Here is a 16,760-nt window from a genome sequence, read left to right as displayed (position 1 = left end):
ATAAGCATTTTATTCTCTTTTCTAAGCCTTGAACAACATTGAAAATAATTTTCATAACTAAATATCAAAAAATCAATGAGTAAGGAAACATTTTTCATACTGGGGTCTTTTAGACCCCATGTGTCATTTACGAGATTCTTGAGAGGTGTGGCATTTATAAGAGTTAATAAAGTTAAATAATTTAGATTTAATTTCTGCATGTATGTGCAAGTACGCATCCTGAGTGTAAACAAGAAATTTGTACAGAAAATATGAAAACTCTATGGTAGATCCAATAGTCCAATTGCGAACAACACAGCGAAACTCACAACGCGTCTTTATATGCTAATAAGAGATTTCCGTAGCGATCGAAACAACGACGGTTCGCAGATCGCTAGTCTTCTCGCAGTGTCTTTCGGTTCTTTTGTCCCTCTTCCCCCCTCCTCTTTCTCTTTCTCTCTTCATCCATCCATCGGCCCATCAGCCCCCGGGGGTTGGCCGCTATGGCGATCGCGCAATAATACTAAAAAGATAAGACCTCCGGGAAAGAGAAGGGGCGCGATGGTGCTGTCCACCCTTCGGGAGCGAGCTATTGCTCCAAGGCTAGGTGGCCCATAAGCTACCGACCTTACGTAGATGGACCGTAGGGAAAGACTCTCGCACATGTATCCAAACACACTCCTCACAATGGAGCGACAGCGTGTACGACGGTCCTCCCCGCGCATCGTTGTGTGCTGCGCTAATAATGGGCGGACGAGCCGATCAGCCAGTTGACCGTGACTAGATAAAAAATACTGCCTGACAGCCCGACCACCCTCGGACTCGGACTGCTCTGGCGTTTACCCTACATATAGCGCCGGGAGAGCGAAGTAACAAACTATCGGACTGACTCTCCAGGGCAGTTGTCATGCTAATCACGTGCAACTTTGTGGGATGCGCGTTAACGGCGAGGGCAGTTTGCGTTGGAACCCTAAGAACTTCGAAAAGAGGTTGGGTTATGCGGATCGTAAATTCGGTTCTTGTACGCAGAAAAAATAGTGGATCCTCTGATCGATACTATGCATCGTATATATTATCATAACATGGAATTTGCTAAATCTGGCGAAATAAAGGTATTTTATCTGGATACGTTTAAACACATAGACATAATATTTTATATATTTTTGTTTCTATACTTTTATTATTATTGTGTAGCTATTACGTAGAAATGAAAATTTTTTTGCACTTTCTTCGTACACATTATTTGTACTTTCTGCTATTCTTCGTATCAAGAAATTTAAAAGTTGTTTTTCTTTTTATCAAAATATTTGGCGGCTTAAAAGCTAACATTAAAAATATAACAAAATATTATAAACATTCTTAAATTTGTAAATTCTTAACATTTAATAAAAATTGATAAAAATGGTTTTCTTGCAACATAAATATTGCGTACAAAAAGAAAATATTTATTTTAAGAAGTATATTACATTAAAGAGTTGTGAGATGACTAAAAATGTATAAATGTAAACTTAAAAATTGAAAAACATGATAAATAAATGATCAATATAACATAAATCAATATGACGCAAACTTTAAAATTAATGGATTTTTATAAAACATATGTATATATGTATATAATTTAATTATACAAGAACCTATATATGTATACGTGTGTGTATGTGTGTGTATACATATACATATAAACACATAAACAATCTATATACAATATGTAGATATACATATATATATATGTAGATCATCGTTGTATTTGTATATAAAATAACATTTTTTAAAGTTAAGATGATATATAGTTTTCCTAATATAAAGCAGTCAAAAATTAAATTTTTAATATTTAAATAAAAATTGTACTTACAAATTTTTATAATTTTTAATTTTATTTATTTTAATTATGTAATGTGTGTTTATAATTACATAAAAATTTATATTTGAATTTACAATCCCAATATATTATATACAAATTTTCATTCAAATTCAAATCTTTTTAAATAAAATTAATCATTAATTAAAGATCAGTTTTATTAACATAAAACTAACGCGCTAACTCGCTAAGATAAAGTTTATTAATTATTTTTTAGTTTATCATATGTCACTGTTGTGTATCGCGTGTGACCGAACTCATGTTGTATACCAGACTATACTATCAATCTGATTGTATCATCAATCGAAGCAATCGGAAAATAGAATAGAACGAATAGAATGGAACGACTTCCGTGTGCAGATAACTTGCTCGGGGCGCACTTACGTTGGGTTTGACTTATGAATTCTCCCGGACGATGGACGATGGGCAGCCGCCTATCGATATAATAAAATAAACTGTCAGCGGCAGCTCGCATAAAAATGCTAAAGAGTCTCACCGTCATGCATTACCGTGCAGATGTTCCATAGAAGAAAATCAGAGACCATCGGACATTTTCTCCTTTATATACGTTGAGAAAGCTCCAACGCTTCTGCATTCATTAAATTTCTTAATTTACGATATACCAAACAATCTAAGAGAACAAGTTATGTAAGCTATAAGTTTGATTATAATTTTAAAAATTATTTAATTTTTAAATAACAAATAGATTAATATTTAGATAAAACTTTTGAAAAATTAGACATAATATAAAAATAAAAATATTTTAGCCTGGAGAAAGAAATTACTAATATTTGTGTTATTTGACTTACAAAATATAAATTTTTCTTGTAATGTAAATTGTATTTTATTTCTATCATTATCAGTTTACAAAAAGTTACTATAACATTCCAAAATCTCAATATTTAAAAATATCTCAATATTGCATTAAAGTAACGAATTATCTTTACGTCTGAGGAGATATGCCTGAAAATGTGTTACTGCACTCGCGTGTGTTGCATTAGATGATATGCGCCGGTCATTCCGTGAATATCGTGTCGATGATAAACGCAACATCGATAGTATCACCCACGCTCTTCGTGCCTCTGTAAATCATTGCCGAAACATTTAACCTTGGTATCGTACACGAGATTAAGTTGATCGCAAGCCGCAAAATCAATTTATGCAAATGTACAGTTCTCGTAGCGAAAGAACGATAACAATACAGTTATTCAAAATATTTTATTGAGTTATATTGTCATACACAAAGTATGTATTATACATATATAAATACACAATAATAATTATGCAAGGAAACTAATTCATCTTTTTTTATATATAGCATAAAAAAATATATTATATGATTTTTTATTTCTAATTTTATATTCCAATATGGCTTGTACACTGAGCGGTGTCTTAACTAAAAAAATTTTTATATCACAATTACAATCTTTTTGATAACAGCTGACATCATGCACGATTCTTACTTTTGCTTTAATACGAAAGCACCCTATACAATTTTTATGCGATATCGGATCGAGCGAGCGACGACAGGATCATAGCAGAGCTGTAGAAACGATAAGTGAAGAAGAGAGAAAAAGAAAAAAGAGATTCAACGAGGCACGCATAGCGGTAACGACCGGTCGTCGGGTCGGCGCGAGAGAGCCGAAGGTTGTATCGCAAGTAGGCGGAGCTATGGTGCCAGGCACTTCAATCGCCGTTGGGAGAGGTGCGCGAGGTGCGCACAACTCCGGATGCCCCCGCAAGCTGGATAGGTATATTCTCCCCATTGGAACTATCTCGCGACGGCGCGAGATCCCTGGATCTTGCGTCACCATATCACCGATGCATGATTATCGCCACCTCATTTCATACGTTCACCATAAGCTCTGTCTCCGATACATTAATAAAATTCGCACAATATTTGCAGGAACTATTCTATGAAATTACGTTAATCATTAATAATCTTCATTTCTGCATTAGAATTACTCGTTTAGGTAATCATCCATTACCTATGATAAAAAACTACTAATCGGTATTTTTAATAATTAATTTATTATTGCACATTATTATTTGCTTTCAACATTTCAACATTCTGTTTAAAATCAAGGATAATCACTAATCAGGAATATGATGAAAACTACATATTTGTATGTTAGTCATAAATTCTTAGCTTTACCAAAAAATTTGTTCTTCTTTTGATTAACAAATATAAGAATAATGTACGAAAAACAAAGTTTTTGATGAATATAATGCATACTTACAAACAACATACACAAAGCTTTTTTATAACTTATTGTAAAAATATAATATCATCGTTTGACAAACAAAAAGGCAGTTTAACAAATCATATATAGATAATTTTCAGTCATAAAAACTTATTAAAAACTTTAATAATTCCTTACATAAATGTGAACTTATTCTATATTTAAAAGCTAAATGTAATACTATATACATATATATCATAACAAAATAGTGGGGTTTTAATTGTTCGTTAAAATCAGAAACTTTTTATAATAAGTTTCTTATAAAGTTCAAAAATTATAAACTATTCGAAATCATGCATAAACATAAAATATATTTTAAAATGAAACAAAATAATTTTAGTTGCCAATAAAAATACTGCCAATAATAATTAATAAAAGATATTTCAGATACTAACTTTTTTATTTCCAAATAATATATATTTATAAAAGTATTAAAACAAATGAATTAAATTTTGTTAAAATAATAAGTTGCCAATTCGTACCTAGAAAAATCGCTTTAAAAGCATATACTAATAAGTTTTATAATAATAAATATGTAACATCTACATATCATCTTTGAACTTCTCATGTACAATTCATGTGCAATTACTAAGGTAATATTATCACACAGATACAGACAATTAATTATTTATAAATATATGTATGACATAATACATTATTATTTAAACATACAAGAAAAATAATAAAGATTTATTATTCAAATTCATCAATTAATATTAAAGGTTCGCGTAACAGAGAATTATATGAAAATTTTTTGATCGCGATTCTTTTAAAGACTCAAATAGTTAAGGTAAAATCACGCAGTATTTAAAGAATTACGTAGTATTATAGAACGCGGCATGGTTGAACAAACACATTAAATGCAGAATTCCCGCGTGGAATGAGAATAACTACTAATGAGATCATCGCGGTAGATCGCACGCGTCGTCATAAGGAAGGGAACGGAGATGCGCAAAGAGGGAGAAAGTCTTAAAACCGTTAACGATATCACTCGTCAATCACGCTGACGGTTGGTGGCCGATGTGCAAAGAGGCGAAGAAAAAAAAGGAAGGAATTATACCGGCGTAATGCCGGAAAATGCGATCAACCCTGCCGTCAGGCAAATACACGAGCGAGCCTTCCTGGTCGCGACTCGCATGAACGATCGTGAATCAAATCACCGTCTGCTTCTCCGTCACGACGATAAAAGTAATTCCATCCAAACGAAAAAGAACTTTCGCGTTGTGTCCCCACAAACGTATAACTCAATGTCGAATCAGATTCAAAATCTCGATATTCGTGTCGAACTTACGAGACATACATTGCATTTTTATTTAATCTTATGATTACAGTAATTAATTAGATAGCGATAAAAATATTATAGTTAACAGTTAATTTAGCAAATTATTTTAAACGCTTAAATTTTAAATAAAATATTTTAAAACTGAAAGTTTTAGAATAGAAAATAAGTAGTTCTTTTTCTAATTATGTGAATTAATATTCACTGTTAAAATATCAATTAAATAAATGCGCAAATTATTTTTGCATCAAACACGTTGAACTCACGACTAATAAAAATTTTAATGTAAAGTTTTAATGTAAAACCCAAACATGCTTAAATAATTTATAATTCAGATTTTTTAGGATAGAACTCTATTTATAATTTTATATGCCATGTATTTTAATACGTGTGTGTGTGTGCATGTGTGTTTGCGCCCGCACATACATGCATACATACGAGTATATATGTATATGTCTGCAATATGATAAATGTTTATAAAAAATGAAAATAAATCTTTTATTTATCCATTTCTTTATTCTGTATTTGGTAATAACAAATATTCTTCTACATAACTTTACAAAGTTTTTGTTGCAAAACAAAAGCTTACAAATTTGTACCTTGGATACATCAAGGTTAATAAATTACGTTGCGTAAATTTGTAGGAATTACACAGATAGATTTCACCAACGTAATATATTTCCTTTCTTTCAATACCTTCTCAGATATTAAGAGTATTTACAAATAGGATAAGTAATAATGTTTAAAAATGTAATAATATATGCTTGTTTTTAGCATAAATATACTCTAATCGTTGCGACATTCAATCCAACATTAATGCAACCCTGACATTTATGCAAGAAACTAATTATGCAAGAAATGTAAATATATAACAATTATTAATTTGTTTTTTACTCAACAATAAAAATTTTAAATAAGATATATATACAAAAGTTTAATAAAGGTATTAAAACATAACATAAAGGTATTAAGACATAAGAAACTCAAAAATAAACTTATCAAAAAAATGTTAAAAACAATAAAAAGTTAAACATAATAAAATTAAACAATAATAAAACTCGATATTGTTCCTTCACGTCATATTCTCTTCAGTTAACTTTGCTATTATCACTAATAGTTTAGTTTAAAATAATAAATAAAATACAACTTTGTATTAACTAACACATCTTTTCAGAAACACAATTAACAATTAGAGAAAATAGCTCAGAAAAATTCCTGTTTTCTTCACAAAACCGTATGCAAATTCGCCGAGAGTACAGTACGTAGAATAATGATTGCAATACCGTTATCTGGAATATTGATATATCGCGCTGTTCCAGATTCGAAATACCAGTGTTTCAATTATATCGGTATTTTGGCATTTATTAAAAATCTATATACAAATTTTAAATGTTTAAAATAAAACAAATAAAATAAGCAATTATTTCTGATAAAGTTATTTAATGATATACTATATTAAAAGAGTCCTTGTAAAAAAAACTACAATAAACTATAAGAATTTAAAAAAAAATTTTATTGTCATTTTCAACAGTTTTGGTGAAAATAACTTGTTTATATACAGAAAATACTGTTACATATACAGGATGTCTGATAATAAGTGTAACACCTGCCGTGGATAGGTACAAGGGGTTAAACTGAATAATAGAAAAGTTTTTTACCATTTTGCAATTTTTGCAATAAATAATAAGAATTTAATTAATAAAGCTCCGCGTATTAGCGTGCGTCCGCGCGATTCAACGAGAAAAAGTACCTAGCCCAGCGTTTATGATTGCTATGGCACGTGGCGAGGTATTAGAAGGATTTCAGTTTAACTCCTATGGATACTACCTATATAGATATATATATATATATATATATATATATATATATATATATAGGATATATATATATATATCCACGGCGGGTGTTGCCTATATTTATATAGTTATACCTATTATCAGACATTCTATATATTGTTACGCCCGCGCTGAATCAACTCTTAGTTCGAGTCAAATAGAGCTGCTTTCGAGTAAACTTTAGATCTAGAAAAAATATCGCTCATATCGCTAAGCGTTCTTCGTGACGACTAGCTGTTGCTGTTGTTTGAAAATGATCATCTTGGATTCGGAGTTGAGCTAGCGGACCGATCGGACGTGTGACACACATTGTGCTCCGGCCTCTGTATTTTATTACGAATAAACGAGTTATTTTCCAATCCGTATCTAGTTTTTTTCCGCGAGCTCGGGAGTGCACGAGCGCGAACGCGAATCCGAGCAGTGCAGAAACACGCGAGCGAGTCTCGGGTCTCGAGCGCAACAATATACAAGGTGTTTCTTAAGTAAGTACACTTATTTTCAAACTTATCTACCGCTGTATCGCCCTGGGGCGAGTTTGTTACAGGTTTTCTGCAAGCACAAAATTGCAATTTTAGTTGGAGATAGAAGGAAGCAGCGGAGGAATCGCAGGGAAAACGCTTCTCTGGAGTTTCTTATGCTGAGATAACCTTGGAGGTTAGGGAACAAAAAGGGATACCAGTTGCCAGGTTCGCAAACCTACCAAAAAGCGAACACTAACGGCCCAGGGGTGCCTCTGATATAGAGAGGTGAGAGATTCAAGCTACGACTATAAAGCGAACAGTGAAGGGGGACTCGAGCCACACCGAGCGGTCAAAGACAGAGACCTATTAATGAGCAATACAGGAGAAGGCACGGAAAGGCAAAAGGAGTCAAAAAAGAAAAGAAGGCCGATCAACGCAATACATCTTGGAAGGCAAAGGACAAACAATGAATCGATTATTGAATCGTTTAAGAGGAAGAGGGAAGAAGATGAGGAAGATAGGATAAGAACAGAGAAGGAACTACTCGAAAAGTTTGAAAAATCAAGAACAGTGGGCAGATCACCTCCAAATAAGAGAACAGGAATAACATCAGGAGCAGAAAGAACGCAAGAGGAGATAAATATAGAAAAAGAAAAAGAGGTAGACATGGATAAATTAGACAAATTAACGGAAATCATGCTAACAATTAAGAAAGATACAGAAGAGATAAAAAAAGAAAACAAGGCAATAAGATCAGAAATACAAGACTTAAGAGAAGAATGGAAAAAGAAACAAGAAGAGTGGGAAAAGAAAAAAAGACAATGGAAAACAGACTGAAGGAAATGGAGATCAAAGAAGAACAAAATGGAAAAAAAAATGACAAGAATGAGACAGTTGGAAGATAGGGAGGAGGCAAGAGAGAGAAGAGAAAAAAAGAACAATATTATTGTGAAAGAAGAGGACTTACCGAGAGAAGACTCACCCAAGGAAGAGATAGAACAAATAATGAGACGCGAACTGCAGGTAGAGGTGGAAGTGGAGGATGCGTATTGGATAAGAAAGGAGCAGCGAGAGAGAGAGATAGAGAGAGAGAGAGAGAGAGAGAGAGAGAGAATGCTAATAGCTAAATTAAAAAATTGGCAACAAAAAAAGATGTACTAGCAAAGAAAAGTAAGCTGAAAGGTAAGAAACTGTACATTGACAACGACCTAACAAAGAAAGAAAGAGTCGTGCAAAGAGAGATAGTAGAAATCGCGAAAAAGAAGAGAGAGCAAGGAGAGCAAGTAAAGATAGGATACAAGAAACTAATGGTAAACGAAAGGACTTTTATATGGAAGGAAGAGGAAGGACTGAGAGAGTGTTTTCAGTACTGACAAAACCTTGCAAACCTATAAAACAATAACAGCCGAAAGTAATATAAATGAAGGTAAAGACGGCAAGGAAAAACAAATAGAGATTAAGGCAACGATTTTCAGAAAAGACCAGGAAACGGATCATCAAACGAGAACGGGGGCGACGGAGACAGATTTCGAGAGTAGGACAGACGAGAGGAAAAACTTTCATGGCAGGCTTTTGGAACGTCGCGGGACTGTTTAACAAAGACAGGCAATTTTGGAAACACATAGAGAATTACGACGCCATAGGGCTAACGGAAACATGGGTCGACGAAAAACAATGGGACAAATTGAAAGACAAATTACCGAACAAATTCATATGGAAAAGCACTGCAGCCAAACGAGAAAGAACCAAGGGAAGAGCAAGGGGAGGAATAATAACAGGGATAAGAAAAGGTGTCAAGAAAGAAGAAACAACGAACGAGCGGGAAGACATTCAAGAAAGAAGAGTTATTTTAAATAACATAGAGTGGAGAATTCTAACAGTATACAGCAAAGACATAAAAGAAACAGTAAAAGACTTACGGCAGATAATTCACCTTTCAGAGAACAGAAGAGTACTGATTGGCGGAGATTTTAACGCAAGAATAGGAGACGAGGGCACGATAAATTGGGAAAACAGTAACAGGGAAATCAGAAGGAAATCAAGGGACAAGATAAAAAACGCAGAAGGAAGAACAATGTTGGAATTGATAGAAGAAGAATTTAAGGATGGAGTATACTAAACGGAAATATGGAAGGAGACGAAGCAGGAGAATGGACATACATACGTGCGTGTGGCAACTCGGTAATAGATTATGGGATAGTTAATGCAGAAGCCAGAGAAGACATAGTGGACTTTGCGGTGGAGAAGAGAATTGAATCAGACCAACTACCGATCAGAATAGACATTTATTCCACAGAAAATGGTGCGAATCCAGACGACGAACAAGAAGAGACAAGCGTAGAAAGAAGAGTATGGACAGAAGAGGGCAAGAGAAACTTCGCAGAAAAAAACAGAAGATATATCCTTCACGGCACAGGGAATAGACGAGATGGTAGAAGAGCTGATAGGAGAAGTAAACAAAGCAGTAAGTAAGAAAACAATCAAAGTGAGAAAATGGAGGATAGGAGCCAACAAATGGTGGGATAAGGAGTGCACGGAGTTCAAAAGAGTAGCAAAAAGAGCATTAAAGCAATGGAGGAAGGGAGAAGACAGCAAAGATAATTACGAGAAAAAGAAGAAAGAGTACAAGGACAAATGCAAAGAGAAGAAAACAAAATGGCAAGAAAGGGAAGATCAAGAAATACAGCAAATCACCAACGAAAATCAAGCGTGGAAATACATTAATAGAGGCAAAAAGAAAAGAACAGAAATCACAAAAAAGATCGAGTCGGACAAATGGAAGGCCTACTTTATGCAGCTTTTAGAAGGAACAAAACCTCCAGGACATAGCAACGGTGGGATAAATGAGACCACAGAACCAGAAGAGAATGAAGACGAGATAATTGGAGCGGAAATACGAAGACAGATAGCTAAACTAAAGAACAAGAAAGCCCCAGGAGAATATGGACTAAAAAATGAAGTATGGATAAATGGAAGCAGGAAGGTAATACAAAGGTTAAAAGAAGCTATAAATAGGGTATGGAAAGGAGAGGGGCTGCCGGAAAGTTAGAAAGAAGGAGTGATTGCCCTTATTTTCAAAAAAAGAGATAAGGAAAATTTAAAAAATTATAGAGGAATAACGCTGCTCAACTTGGCGTACAAGATATACGCAATGGTACTCGAAGAAAAACTGAAGGCCGAAATAGAAGACAAGAACATCATCCCAGAAACGCAGGCAGGATTTAGACAAGGTAGAAGCACGATAGATAACATTTTTATTCTGAATTATATCACAAACAGAAAATTAGTCAACAAGAGAGGGAAAATCTACGCCTTCTTCACGGATTTAAGCGCCGCATTTGACAAGGTGGACAGAGAAGAACTGAATAAGATAATGGAGAGAACAGGAATCAGCCAGAAGATCAGAAAAAGAATAAGTGAGATTTATCAGGAAACGAGAAACGTCGTTAGAGTAAACGGTCATACAACGAGCAGATTTTAGACAACCAAAGGAGTAAGGCAAGGATGCCCCCTGAGTCCAACGCTCTTCACGCTTTATACGGCGGATCTGGAAGAAAGGATAAAGAAAAGTCAAGCAGGAGGGATAGTGATAGGAAGAAAAAAAATATGGACACTCGCCTACGCAGACGACATAGTGCTGTTAGCCAGGAGTCCAGAGGAGCTTAAGGAGATGATAAGTAAATTCCAAAAGTATTTAGAAAAGAAAAAATTGACACTTAACTCTGAAAAATCCAAAGTTATGATCTTCAAAAAAGGAAGAGGTAGGAAGAAGAAGAAAGAATGGAGATGGAACGAAGAAAGACTGGAAGAGGTCAAGAAATTTAAATATCTAGGGTTCTACTTCCAAAAAAAACGGAGGACTGGAAACGCATTTAAAAGAAACAGTCAAGAAGGCGGCGATAGCAATGGCACAAGTATGGAGTATAGGACAGAGGAAATTCAGAGAGAGTGTAGACAGAAGAATGAAAATGTTCAAGAGTCTAGTGAAAAGCATCCTATTATATGCAACGGAAATATGGGGATGGAGAGAAGAAGAAAAGGTAGAAAAGTTGCAAGAAAAATATATAAGATAGACTCTAGGACTGGATTTTAACATTTTTAACACACCGGCATATCTGATACGAGAAGAAACGAAAATTGACAAAATCAGGATAAAAGCTGGAAAAAGAGCTATGAAGTACGAAGAGAAAACAAAAGAAAGGCAGACAAACAAAATAATCGCGGAGTGCTGGAAAGAGATACAAAACAAACAGGAAGGGAAGAAAACAAAATGGGGAAAAAACAGGGACCAATATTATAGAAAAGTTAGCTCTAGCACATGGGATACAAGAAATGAAAGCTCTGAAAGAACGAACATGGAAGAACTAATAATGACGGACCGGAAGGAACAAAGAGCAGAGCAAGAGAAAAAGATAGAGGATGGAAGGTACTGTGCTAGGTACAAAGAGCTGAGAACAGATCACATCCCAAGATATCTACAAAAAGAATACAAAGGAAGAGACCAGAGATTGATTGCAAGGTATAGATGCGGAAACGAGGAGGAAGGAAGCAAGTACTGGAGAAAAGAAGAAGAAAGAGTATGTAGAATATGTGGCGAGAAAATGGAAACGCTAGAGCATTTGATGTCTGACTGCGTGGAGCCTCTAAGGGATTACAGAAATATCTTAGACATCTTGAAAGATACAGGAGAAGGAGCAGATTGGATGAGGAAAGTGACCAAGCACAGGAAGGACCTAAGAAACGTACAAATACAAAATGAAACTGATATCAAAGAAATGTAATATAAAATGTATCAAAAAAAAAATCGCATCTCAAAGACATGTAGCACCCTCTTTCGGCCTTGAAAGGGGGTGCTACATGTCTTTGAAATGCAATTTTATATATATATATATATATATATATATATTATACCTATATATACACATCTTTTGCATATAAAACAATTTAAAATAACCGATGCAATTTATCTGGAAAAAATTGATTTAATGAAAATGTTAAAGATATTCCAAATCTTCATTTTTTATGGAATTATTTTTTTATATATGTTGTCTTTTGTTGCTATGTGTGTATAAGTAAGATGAAGTCATCAAAGAATTGAATATGCAGAACAAGATATCTTATATTTAATATTGAAATATAAAATATAAGTTATCACAATATTTCATACTTTCAATTTCTTGATGACGTTATCTTAATACTATTATATTGTACATAATAATAGAATTAATTAACTGTAAAAAAAGAAAAATATAACAAAATGCAATCATGCATTACAAGTGCAGCAAATAATACAGTCAATTTCTTGCACGGAGGGGCGCGGTTTTTCGGAAAAAAACTTTTCCATGTTACATGGCTCTAGTGCTGGACTCGAACCTGGTTCCTCAGATTACGAGTCTGAGTCCAGTCATTTTCTAGGCGGCGGTGTGGTCTAGTAGTAGAGCGCCAGACTCGTAATCTGAGGAACCAGGTTCGAGTCCACTAGAGCCATGTAACATGAAAAAGTTTTTTTCCGAAAAATCGCGCCCTTCCGTGCGAGATGCGTAGAAAACTGGGCTCCGTCTTTCGAAAGAGACGTTAAACCGTTGGTCCAAAGGAGGAAACAGTAAGGTAGTGGATGAATTGGAGGTTAGGGTTGGGTACGTCCCTTCAAAACGCCCTTTAAGGCCCCTTGGGGTATATAAAGTAAAATTCTTTATCCTTTTTATCCAGTCATTTTCTAAATCTCATACAGTGGTTTTGCCACTAATATATATTAGAGTGATTGCGATAGTCACTCCAAAAGAGAGGGTTATCACTCTAATTTTAGTAAATGCGGACACTCATAAGGTACAAGAAGTAAATTTTTCATTCAAATTTTTAGAGCGGTTACTCTATCGGAGTGATATATACGTCTTCACTCTAAAGCTATAGTGAATCACAATTCACTAAAGATCAACTGATAAATGACTCTAACAGAGTGAAATTTTTCACTCAAAATTGTAGAATGAACATAATTCACTTCTATGGACATTGATCTGCACTCGAAAAGAGAACCCTTTCACTCAAATAGAGCACAATATTTTACTCTTTAACAAAGTTTTAGTCATAATCGTAAGGCCGTAAGAAAATAGACCAATCACAGTCGATTATTCTCCTTGAGCTCGAAGAATAATCGAGTGTAATTGGTCTATTTTCTTATGGCCTTACAATTATGACTAAAACTTTATTACGTGCAATGGTCTTAACGAATCACTCAAAGTGCACAGGCTCAATGTTTACTGCATTTCACTCGTTTGGAATGATATTTCACTCTTCGACTTTTAGAGAGCATAAATCGATTCTTTTTATTATTATATACACTGAGAAAAAAAAGCTGTTACTTTAATTAAAATGTTTTTGGCACTCCGTGATAGCATTTTAATTGAAGCAACAGCTTTTTTTTTCTTAGTATAAAAGTGTTAGGATAAGGTCATCAAAAAATATTATACGAAATATTTTATATTTTATGTTAAAATAAATTATAAAATATCTCGTGAAATATCCAAAATGTCTCAATACTTTTACACATTTACATGATAAATAACAATATAACATAAATAATAAAAATTAATTTGTGTAAAAAAAACCTTCTATAATTTCACTTGTAAAAGATGATTTCAATTTCTTTAATTTCTCTACTTGCAAAATAATCGATTCTGTCATGATACTCTTCTTAAAACTAACGTTTTCTCATTGCATAATTTTGTTTTTAATTTTGCAGTTACGATCTGTAATACAAATCACTTATACAGATTAAATCACAATTGGAATTGTAGTTCTTGTTTCGTTGAAAATGACAGAAATAATTATGTGTGAATATATATTATAATAAAAATATATTTTCTTACTGGCGCTTGTCTTTTTCAAAAATACAATGAATGAAAAAGTAAAAGTTCATTTTTTTTATAAATTACATTTTTTACATAATTCGATCCTTCTGAACATTCTGTTCTATTAGAATATATAAAGTAATAAAAATATTAAAGTAAGATAATAAAAAAGAATTAATAGTTTACAAAATATTTTACTTTATTCTGACTTTATATTTTAAAACAAAAATTTTTTTGTAATCCATTTTTCAATAACTTTAATATTTTTATACTCTATAATAAGATGAATTAAACAACATTAAAAAGTGTACATTATTGCACTTAAGAAAAGATATAAACTGCAAGATGCAATTACAAATTTTTGTAACATGCATAGCAGTAGATAAAAAATTTTATAATTAATATAATTTTATGTATAAAAATATTTTATAAAAAAGATATAAAAGTTTATTTTATTTAAAATATAAAAAAGAAGCTACAAAAAATATGAAAAAATTTTATAAACTATAAATGTTTTACAATTCTATCTTAATATTTTTTATATACAAATAATTAAGACTTGATTTATTTACTCTATCTAATAGATTTATTTATATTTATTATTCTAACAATTGTTATATAAGAAGAATGTATGGTTTATTTACAAAAGAGATGCAATCACACTTTTATATTATTGCACTTGTGAAATAAATGTTGTTACACATCATTGAATTTCCTTCTTTTGTTCAACGAAACAAAAACTGCAACCTGTCTCAATTAAACACGCGCATATAGGCGTGAGTTATTTTGTATATTATATTATTATATTATACATAGTCTTGCCATAAATCTGTTATTAATTTTCTAAACAACAGACAGTCGGTTAAACTTTAACACACAAACCGTGACATTATTAGTTATAGTTAACTATGATAACATAATAGAACAGCTGACAGCTTTGGTCGTCATAGTTCATATTCACAATGGAATAAAAACTGTATTGCTGCTATAGCATTATTTGAAGTGGAAAAGAGTATTCGTGATATTTTTAATAAATTTACAACATTAAATATAGCAGTAGTTGTGTTTCACGCAATTAAAAAGTTCAAAGAGACAGGTCATATAATAAAAAGAAAAGTGATGTGTAATTAGTAAAAACAGAGAATGCTATCCAAGCAATGTGTCAACGCATACGACGTAATTCATTGCGTAAACAAACAGTCGTGATAAGAGAAGTAAACATTCCAGCATTATTAATTCGTCCAAATTTATAAGAAGAGTACAAAAAGTAATTATTTGCTAACAGATAAACTAAAACAAACCCGAAAAAAATCGAGAACACTATATGTATGTGCAGAAGTGGTTCTTATTTTTATTAAAATTAAACTTTATCTTTCAATAATTCTGATTTAAATTTTGTTAATTATGAACTGTAGGGCATGTTAGAAAAAAACACAAGCTTAGAATTCTTCAAGTGAGGCATAATTAAAGGACCAAAATTTTGCTAGAAATCATACGTACAGCGATTGACGATTGACCAAAGTATCTACATTTATGTTATAAAGATATAAAGGCGAGCACTTCTAATAACTTTCATACAGTTCTCTAAAGCTCCTTTTTGTACTTTAAAAGATATATTTACATTAATTAAAATATATTCGTATTATATAGTCGTATTATATGTTCAAAGCACAAAAACAGAATTTAAGGCTGGACTGTATAATATATGATTGCATAAATGGATTAAGCTAATTAATTTTATATTCTCTTCTTAATATGCAATAAATTAAATATGTGGTTTAATGTATTTTATATAACGTTTACCCTTATGATATGTAACCTAATCTCTTTATACAAAATGCCAAATTGATATGCCGTATTATGTAAAATAAATATCGAAATGCTGGTATTGTTATCTCGGTCCGGTATTGCAATCACCGTAATACAGAGTCTTCAATGTTGCGAGAAAAACACAAGAATTATCACGAGAATAAAATCGCAATAAAAGATGCTTACATTTTTTTTATGCGTCTGATGATTTTTGCAAAGAAATTATCGTTGTTATCCAGACTACGAATGATTCACACTGTCTCTTTTGACCGTTTGCAAAAGTGACTGGTGTCGCGCTCGGTTCCTCTTAACAAGAACGGAGAACGTAACGCGGAAAAGCGAATGGCACCCCGGCACCCCGTGGCTGTTTGACTTAATTTTACGAGGGGTCGCTCGGAACGACAAGGGCAGCATCGGAAGGGTGGAATGCGCGCGGTTGCGAAAGCGG

General features: G+C 32.9%; 1 protein-coding gene and 1 pseudogene across 2 annotated transcripts in view; one reads left to right on the top strand and one right to left on the bottom strand.

The window, feature by feature from the left end:
* Tj (Maf family bZIP transcription factor traffic jam) overlaps window positions 1–16,760 on the bottom strand; it is a 167,660-nt gene that overhangs the window by 115,886 nt on the left and 35,014 nt on the right. The window lies entirely within an intron of this gene.
* LOC143905361 (uncharacterized) lies at window positions 8,025–9,091 on the top strand (annotated as a pseudogene).

This window comes from Temnothorax americanus, unplaced genomic scaffold (assembly GCF_048541705.1).
Source record: "Temnothorax americanus isolate GAGA-0224 unplaced genomic scaffold, ASM4854170v1 Scaffold60, whole genome shotgun sequence".
Lineage (NCBI taxonomy): Eukaryota > Metazoa > Arthropoda > Insecta > Hymenoptera > Formicidae > Temnothorax > Temnothorax americanus.
This window is presented reverse-complemented; position numbering and strand designations above follow the sequence as displayed.